Below are 10,256 nucleotides of genomic sequence, written 5' to 3'. Positions count from 1 at the left end.
TCTGCCATCCAGTCTGCATCTGAGAGTTCAGGGATGTTATTTCCTTTCATCTCACAGAATTCTTGAATCTCTGCTTAGGCCACATACTCTTTTAGATTGGATCCATCAGATTTGGACAACCATCCATTGTAACACCTGCCAGTTTGTCCCATTTTAGTCCCAGCTTGTCAAGGCATGCATTTACATCCATGAACAAATCGCTCCCCGTCGTGGTCAGTTTCATTGACTGCATTGCTGCCAGTTCCTCTGTAATCTTAAAGTCCTTCAGTATTCCACATACAAAGATGAGTAACTGGGCTGTGTTGTGGACATTACAGCTCTCATCCAAAGCCAAAGAGAAAAAGTCAAAAATCGTCCGCTTTGTTTTGCACCTCAAGCTCCAGATTTCCCACAATTTCCTCCACTCTTCTTGTTACGCTTCGCATGCAGAGGGGCACCTTTTCAAATGCTTCTTTTTTCTCGGGGGATATTAGAGCTACAGAGTCCACCAAATATTCTTTGATAAATTCCCATCAGAAAATGGCTAAGCACACAACTTTATCTTTGACTAAAGTAAACAAATACTTAGAAGCAGGGCTTTGAACCTGATTTTTCCCAATTGGTTCGTTATTAATAAAATGTATTATTAGTCTACATAATTTTCCTTTAGTCTCTATCTTGTCATCAAACATTAAAAAAGGCTACATTATGTAAGTGGCATAACTTTAATTCTGACATGCCTACATTTGTTTCAGCATTATACATGAATTAAGACAAGGACAATTTCTGCCATGTCGTTTATTGGCAAACAACTTAAACAATGTTTTTATTAGAAAAATAATACTGTGGTATTTCAAGATCATTTTGTTTGTATGGCGAACACTTATTATGTCTTCCAATTGACCTCATGTGGCCACGACACACAGTGACAGGTCTGTGTAGGCTCATGCTACCTACTGGAAATTGTTAATCAACCTCTCTCAAACGCAATATGTAGGATTTAAAAACTCCCTCGCGGGGGCAGATGAAAGTGTTCGGAGGGCCGTACTATCCACACACCTGGTCTAGTCATTCCAAGTTCTATTTAATTTTATGTGGAAAAAAATGAGTAAGTGGGGGACCTTCAAATATTGTTGTGGGCAACTAGGGGGCCTTGAAGTGAAAAAGGTTGGGAACCACTTTGGTTTAATCTATATGAAGAGTTTGGTTCCAAAACGCAATAAATCCATTTTGACTATTTGTGTAAAAATGTGATTTCTATACCAAGAAAGTGACAAGATGAAAACCAATATTTTATGTTACAAACTTTCACATAGCATCTTTAGGGTATAATAACATTAAAAATTCTAATCCATAATATTTTTTTCCGTAAAATGCAATAAATCCAAGTTTTTTTTCAAAATGCTATAAATCTATGAATCAGTATTTAAATGTGCATTCATCTTTGCCATGTTATATTCATTTAGTTGACTAGTGGTATACACTGATTAAAAAAATAAACATTAATAGCATTTATCAAAACACTTACTTTGTCATATTAAGAACACCGTCCTTACGAAAATTAACCATGGTTTAACTACAGTTAAAACCAAAAAAAAACATGGTTACTGTAGTAAAACAATGGTAACCACAAAATAACCATGGTTTTGACAAACATGGTTTTCAAAAACCATAGTTAAACCATGTTTAGTTAAACCATGGTTTTGCTGATAGTAATCAATACACCAAAAAACATTACACTTTTACCACAACAAAACCATGGTTAATTTTCGTAAAGGATTGCTGCTGTCATCCTTGGGAAGTCGTCGCTGAACTTTTTGGACAGCGATCAGCTGTAAAATGTTTTGATCCTGCTCTATTTTTGACTGAATCAATGTGTTAGCATGACAGAAGCTTGATGAGGAATGAGGAATCTGTGTGTATTCAAAGCACCACCATTATTGTTTACAATACATGGAATGGGAGGGTTGTGATTTGTTGAGCGGTTTTATTGCATTCTGCAAAGAAGGAGGACCCGCCCACACACATATATATATATATATATATATATATATATATATATATATATATATATATATATATATATATATATATATATATATATATATATATATATATATATATATATTAGGGCTGTCAATAGATTAAAAAAATTAATCTAGATTAATCGCATGATTTCATAAGTTAACTGCGATTAATCGCAAATTAATCGCACATTTTTATCCATTCTAAATTTACCCTAATTTAACACTTTTCAGGTTTTTAATATTCTAATCATATATACATATATATAGATGCTTTATGCAAATGTATGTTAACAATAGCCTGTTTACATTTTTAACAGATCATCAGCCATTGTTTTGTATATGAATTTTCCTTTCAGAAGATTTTTCTTTCTCCATTTTTGTTTGCTGCTGCATCATTTGTGACCTGTGCTGGCAAGTTGAGTCGGAATTAGCAAATTTTTAAAAAAATAGTTGTTCATATTTTGACATTCTCTATTAAAACATAGAACAATGCATGATTTGTTGAAATATAACAAAATATGACAGAACTACACCTGTTTGAAGTTGAAAGAGTCAAATGACTACAAAAATGTTCGCATCCATACATTATATTACCACATCAATACCTTAAAATCACTGGTAAAAATAATAGATTTAGCACACACAAAGCAAAAACATCATCAATGTATGTTCAACTTTTTTCCTTTTGTTTGATTGACATTGAGACAGACTGCTTAAAATCTAAGTGATCTAATATAATGTTACACATCAGATATTTTTACCCAACAGTTAACCAAACATTTACTTAAAACATAACAGATTATAGAGCCTACCTGCGTGAATTCTTATCAAAACAGATATTTGTAAAACTGTAATTTTGTGTAGATGTCTCTATATCCGGGTCGCGCACTCGCGCGTCTGTGTGCACGCGCTTCAGATATCAGTCAGTCAGCGTGAGGGGATCGCTTTTGAGTATTGTCGCTCTTAATAACTCTTTAACATTAATCAGGTACCGAACTTTATCTCTCTTAATGACTATTTTAACATCAAGCAAGTCCTGCAGTCTATTTTCTAAGTCATGCATAAAAGCGAAACCAAAATGAATTGAGACGCATTTTGTATTAGATTAAGCATTAGGAGGACGGTAACGTTACACCTCTCAGACGTATAAATAACGATCATATCAGATGTCCAACGAGCATTTAGAGCATTGGATTTGGTAGACGATTTGCTTAATGTTCTTATTTCTATGAAAACCTTTTACTCATTTAGAGAGAGTCACATTTGTCTGCGTCTCTGTTCATTCAACTATGGGCTGGACCAAGGGTCAAACAGAAATTGCGCGTTGCGTTAATCTCCGTTAATAAAATTAGTGGCGTTAAAAGGAATTTGCGTTAACGCGTTATTAACGCGTTAATTTTGACAGCCCTAATATATATATATATATATATATATATTAGTTATGCACCGATGTATCGGCCACCGATATTTATCAGCCGATTTTTGATGAATTTGAAACCATCGGCATATCGGCAATAGCACGAGAAAGGCCGATACTGATTGTTTATTAATTAACTGCATAAAGAAATCCGTTATATTTAAAAAAAACGAGTTAATGTTGTTAATAAAATAAATGCTGAATAGCAAAAACCACCTTTGAAGGTTGTCATGCTGTCTTATTATATTTGTTTTAGCTTAATTGGTGCCTCTCTTATTATGTTGGTCAGTTAAATGTTAATTAGATCCAATCCATGTTCAGTAAAAATAATTTGATGCAGAAATAAACTAGCTAATAGACCAACTGTATAGTTTTGTATACAAGTGTTTAATATCGGTATCGGCATCGGCCAGAAGTAGTTTAAATCGGAATCGGTATCGGCCCAAAAAAATCCTATCGGTGCATCCCTAATATATATATATATATATATATATATATATATATATATATATATGTATGTATATATATATATATATATATATATATATATATGTAAGGAATGATTGACGACGGGCCATTGAATTGTAAGAAAATAATGCACACCAAGGTGGTAATGCGGCACGACGCGAACCGCAGGTGTGCATTATTTTCAAATAATTCAAAGGATTATTCCGCTTATACCACGGTTACCACAAACATTGCTCTGATGCCTATTTTTAAGACATTTGACAAGTTAGGTGTGCGGTTTACAGAAAAATAATCAACACCCATAGAACATTTCTCAGCAAATCAGAATGCAGCATTCAACAGACCCGTGGTATATATATATATATATATATATATATATATATATATATATATATATATATATATATATATATGACTGACACTGAAGTTACTAAGGGTGCACTTGATGCGCTTTTGACCCTCAAAACCTGGTTCATTTGCCTCACACATATCATCAACACCTCCCTGCTCACCGGCACATTTACATCCTTTTAAGCAAGCCCTGGTCACTCTATTGCTTAAAAATGCCACACTGAACCCCTTGTTAACGGACAGTTATAGACCTGTCTCAGTCATTCCGTTCATTGCGAAAACACTTGAAAGAGCTGTCTTCAACCAGGTATCTTCTTTTCTATTACTGAAAACTTACTAGATGACAAGCAGTCAGGCTTCAAATGCAACCACTCCACCGAACAGAACTGCTATCGGTCACAGAAGCATTACGGCTAACTAAGGCAGAATCCAAATCTTTGGTTCTGATTCTGCTAGACCTGTCGGCAGCCTTTATTCAAACATCAGATACTACTAGCCACCCTAGTGTCGCTATATCACAGGTACTTCCCTCCAATGGTTCAAATGCCTTTGTCAAAAGCTATAAAGTAAGATGTTAATGAGCATATCCACTGGACATCGGCTATTTTCATCTTTGATAGCTCCTAAAGGCTTCATGTATGAAAACAGCACCATGTCAGCATAGAGCATACAGAACCGGAAGTGATCTACTATGTTTAACAAGAATGCGGAGAAGCGCATGTACCATATAAGGCAAACAGGATATATCAACTTCTTTTCAATGTGTATAAAGAAACCTTCAGTATACAAATCAACCTTTTGTGGATTCTCATATGAAGCATTATCATTAGAGAAGCTGCGATGGCTGGTAAGTCCAAATTCATATTTTAAACAGGTTAAATCTGAAATAAATGTAGTATAAATCATAAAGTCTATACTTTGAAATACAATTTGTACAATTCTTTACCTGTTCACTTTATTAATAAAAAATAAAGAAATATTAAAATTGAATTAGGCTACTTTTTTGTTTGTATTATAAAATGTACACTGTAAAAAATACTTTGCTGCCTTAAACATTTATTCATAGATTAGTTGTCACAACTTATAAAATATAGTTGAGAAAAGTCAACTTCATTTTATAAGTTATAACAACTCACCTGTAGTTATACCAACTCATAGTCAAGATAAATAATAGAAAGTTGAAATGACTTTTAAATCCGAGTTGATTCAACAAAAAATTTTAAGGCAGCAAAGTATTTTTTACAATGTTTGAACTATGAAATACACCTATGAAAAAAATTATGATGAATAAAATTAGTATTCATCTGTGAAGAATACAAAACGTTTAAGTTTCATAATCTTTTGTTAAAGGAATGGTCTACTCATTTTCAATATTAAACTATGTTATTACCTTAACTAAGAATTGTTGATACATCCCCTCTATCATCTGTGTGCGTGCACGTAAGCGCTGGAGCACTCTGCGACGCTTCGATGGCGTTTAGCTTGGCCCCATTCGTTCAGTGGTGCCATTTAGAGATAAAGTTAGAAGTGACCAAACACATCAAAGTTTTTCCTATTTAAGACGAGTAGTTATCCGAGCAAGTTTGGTGGTACAAAATAAAACGTAGCGCTTTTCTAAGCGGATTTAAAAGAGGAACTATATTTTATGGCGTAATAGCACTTTTGGGAGTACTTCGACTCGGCGCAGTAACACCCTCCCTCTCCCATTATGAGAGTGAGAAGGGGAGCGGACTTTTCCAGTAGCGCCTCACTGCAGAACGCGACATCCAGGGGGCGGGGTTGGATTCAGATCCAGGGGCGAAGCTGGATCCAGATCCAGAGAACCCATTGGACGACAGTTTTACCACAAGACACGTCATACACGTGTTGCTGCGTTACCATTTCCGCATTAACTCGTAACTAAATTAAGTTATTCTTTTGACATAAAAACGAACTTTACTTATGACTACAATAAAAGTAGTGCCTTTAGGGTGAAATGTAATTTTTTTGTTATAATGTTTTGGATTAAAACATTTCGGGTAAGCCTACGAGTAATCTTACCACATGCAGTTTAAGACCTATGAATGGATACAGTATAAATATGCATAATTATTAAAATATATAGGCTATGGCATGTTATTTAGAAATTAATAAATTGAATGTTGATCTTTTATGGACGTTGAGCTTGTTTTAACGCGTTTTTGCTTACAGCCACTAGGAAACAGGTTTCCCTAGTAAATGGTTTACTTTTTTTATTTGCTAATAAAAGATATCAAATACATTTGTTTTTATATTTACTCGTATAAGAATAGCTTTGTAATAAGTGGGATAATGTACAAATAAATCCCTTCAGTGATTTCGCATTGTCAGCAACGTGTCCTTACACCTAACTGTGATACTTTCTAAATTATGAATCTTTATTATTAATCAAACGTACACTTAAACTGATAAGAGCAGACGTTAGCGACCCCAGGTTGCAACTTATTGCGGGCTGCAACAACGTAAATATGCGGGTTCATTTGGCGGAACAAAGTATATAAAGTGGGAGGAGTTGGATCTAGATCCAACCCCGCCCCCTGGATGTTGTGTTCCGCAGTGAGAACCATCTCGACTTTTCAGGCGAGTCGAAGTAATCCCAAAAGTGCTATTACGCCATAAAATATAGTTCCTCTTTTAAATCCGCTTAGAAAAGCGGTACATTTTATTTTGTACCACCAAACTTGCTCGTATAACTACTCGTCTTAAATAGGAAAAACGTTGATGTGTTTGGTCACTTCTAACTTTATCTCTAAATGGTACCATTGAATGAATGGGGCTAAGCTAAATGCTATCGAAGCGTCGCAGCGCGCTCCAGCGCTTACGTGCATGCACACAGATGATAGAGGGATGTATCAACAATTCTTAGTTAAGGTAATAACATATTTTAATATTGAAAATGAGTAGACTATTCCTTTAAACACAGAGCTTATTTTTCCTGATAATCCAAAAGTTTATGGGAAAAATTAATAGGCTTTTTAGTGAGGGAACCAGTTGAACTTCTGTTGTTGACTTATAAAAACACGTCATCCCTGCTGCGATTTTATAACAAAACTACCTGCCTGATTTATTTATTTAGTTAACGAAGCATTATATTCCCAAATCATACGCATATTACAATAATAATACAATATAATAATTTAAAATTAACTAAGAATAACAGTAAACATTATAATTGTTAATATTCTGAAATAAGAAAGTCTTGATGACATATGCAGCCTAGAAATGCGATCTCCGGAGGCTGAAGCCTTCGGATTGAGAAATGGCCAGACTCAAATCGACTAGTTCTGCGTAACTGTGCACGTGCAGTATGCTAAAACTATGTAAAGTATACACATTGTTGGCCTATTTCATTGGCTATTTCACCAAAGGAGCATTAAAAACCACAAGCTTGGTATATTAGGAATACTTTATACTTTTAAGTATATCTCCATAAAGGATTGAGTACAGGTAGGCTATATGGGTAAACTTTGAGTATATTTATGTAAGAACATGAAAATGTTTCTTAAAAGGACATAAAAATGAAACTTAAAGTATACTTTCTTATTTTAAAGTTTTAAAGAAGTACACTTACAGCACACTTAAATAAACTTCTTTTTCATAAGGGTATAATTTTGGTATCTTTCACTATAGTGATCTTTCTGGCATTTTATTAATATAATAAGCAATAGATGTTGTATTTTATGGTGTCTTTGCCCATTTCTAGCTTATTGATTTAACTATTTGTCATTACGCAGATCCAAACCCCTCCCATCTTTTAGACAACTTTGATGATTACAACGACACCGATCTCACAAACTCGACCGACTTTGTTTTGGATGAGAGCACCCTACATTGTCCACCCATCCCTATAGCTGATGCAGTCAACATCTCATTCTGCGTCATCTACGTGATCATTTTTCTGGTGGCCGTACCTGGAAATCTGATTGTGGGCTGTGTGATCGGTTCGAACAGACGATCACTTTCTTCTTCGGATGTCTACTTGTTTAACCTGATGTTTGCAGACACTCTATTGGCTCTAATCTTGCCTTTCTCTGCCGTATCCGTAGTTCACGGCTGGGTGTTTGGGGATTTCATGTGTAAACTGGTTTCCCTGGTGAAAGAAATAAACTTTTACACCAGCATCTTGTTTTTGGTGTGCATCGCTATATGGTCATTGTGCGCGCTATGGAATCCCAGAATGCTCAGCGGCGGCAGTGCAGCGGTGTCGCGTGTGCAGTGGTGTGGTTTTTTGGTGGCGTGCTTTCCTTACCCTCGTTTTACAATGAGGCCTATTTTTTCAAAAATGGCGAACAGATCATATGTGCCGAACGCTTTAAGGTGCACAGTGCTGACGAATGGCGACTGGCCACACGTATCATGAGGCACCTGCTTGGCTTTATACTCCCTCTAGTGGTCATGTTGACGTGCTACAGCATGACAGTAGTGCGGCTCTTGCGTACACGTGGTTTCCAGAAGCAGAAAGCCATGAAGGTGATAGTCGCTGTGGTCGTGGCTTTTCTCTTGTGCTGGACCCCTTTTCACGTTGCCACGATGGTCGACACACTGTTGAGGGTCAGAGCCTTTAAATTCAGTTGCTACACACGGAGCTCTGTGGATGTTGCCGTGTTTGCTACGCAAAACCTAGGACTCGTGCACTGCTGTGTAAACCCGATGCTTTACGCTTTTGTGGGAGAGAAATTTCGAAAGCGACTTATGCAATTGCTTCAAAGGCAACAAGTTCTGGATCGCTTTTCAATCTCAAGATCTAGCAGGTCTTCTTCTCTGGCATCTGAATTCACTTCTAACTTCCTGTGAGCTGCAATCATGTGATGGACATCGATCTATGTAAATAATTAAGACAAACTTAGATAGTACCTGTCCTTGTTTGCTTGTATTACTACTTTCTGTTGTAGTGGCTATAATGTTGTTATGCGATGGCTCCCTCTATTGTTCAAAGTCATCACAATGCAGGGTGATGTGAGTGTTAAGAGATAAAATTGGCTACTTTGCTGGCTGAGCTTTTAAAACAAACTATTACTTTTATTATCACATTTGGGTTAAGAATTGAATAACAATAAATCTCAGGTTTTAAATTGTTGTGGAACTCAACATGAACAATCTGTGATACAAACATTTGTGATGCTCCAATTTGTGTGACTTGTTGAGGAGGGCTTACAAATGCATTGTTACATTATTTTAAATTACTTTTACTTTTTTCATGTTTATTTTTAAAAGACCTTTTATAACTTTTCTAAATATGACTATTCTAGCTTGAGAGGTACTTTACGGTCATGTAAATGTAATGTTTGAATGCGTCTGGGTGCAGACCATTGTGTAATGGTTTATAAGTCATGAATGCAATAATATTAAAACTTCTTCAGAGCTTATTATAAATTGATGTATTGTGTGAATTTTAATATATAAAATAAAATATTACAAACCATTTCATTTCTATTTTTCTTCCCAGCTTTTTTGACCTTCATTTTCTGACAGCGTATGCTGTTTTTTTGTCAGTGGGATGGAAAAGCAGAAATATTGAAGAATTGTGAAGCAACAGTTCACAGTGACCACATCCGAGTTAAAGTACAAAAATATATAAGAAAAAAATATAAAAAAAACTGAAACATGCCACATAATTCATACACTGTATTAGAAGTCTTTTGAAGTCAAATTATAATTTTGTGTGAAAATCCTGCATTTTGCATAATGCCTCTGTTAGGTCACTTTATGTTATTTACATAAAATATCTTTCGTAACATGAATAAAAGGGTTAGACATCTGGGCTGGGTTTGAATGACTATTAAGTGTCTTTTATGTAATATGACTTTTATGAAAAATAGCTTTATTTTTATAGTCAGACTTGCTAGTCTTTGTCTGTTTTTCCATTTTTTTTGTGATGCTTTAGGTGTTGACCAAGGTGTTGCTTCATTTAAACACACACACACACACACACACACACACACACACACACACACACACACACAGTCCTAGGAGGGGAAAACCATTGGGATATATAC

At 35.3% G+C, this 10,256-nt stretch overlaps 1 pseudogene; it reads left to right on the top strand.

Moving 5' to 3' along the window:
* The first annotated feature begins 4,604 nt into the window (after positions 1–4,604).
* Positions 4,605–9,736, top strand: LOC129452240 (C-X-C chemokine receptor type 2-like; annotated as a pseudogene).
* The last annotated feature ends 520 nt before the right edge of the window (positions 9,737–10,256 follow it).

This window comes from Misgurnus anguillicaudatus, chromosome 17 (genome assembly GCF_027580225.2).
Source record: "Misgurnus anguillicaudatus chromosome 17, ASM2758022v2, whole genome shotgun sequence".
NCBI classification, from domain to species: domain Eukaryota; kingdom Metazoa; phylum Chordata; class Actinopteri; order Cypriniformes; family Cobitidae; genus Misgurnus; species Misgurnus anguillicaudatus.
The sequence above is the reverse complement of the archived record's forward strand: the minus strand, read 5'-3'. Positions and strand labels throughout refer to the sequence as shown.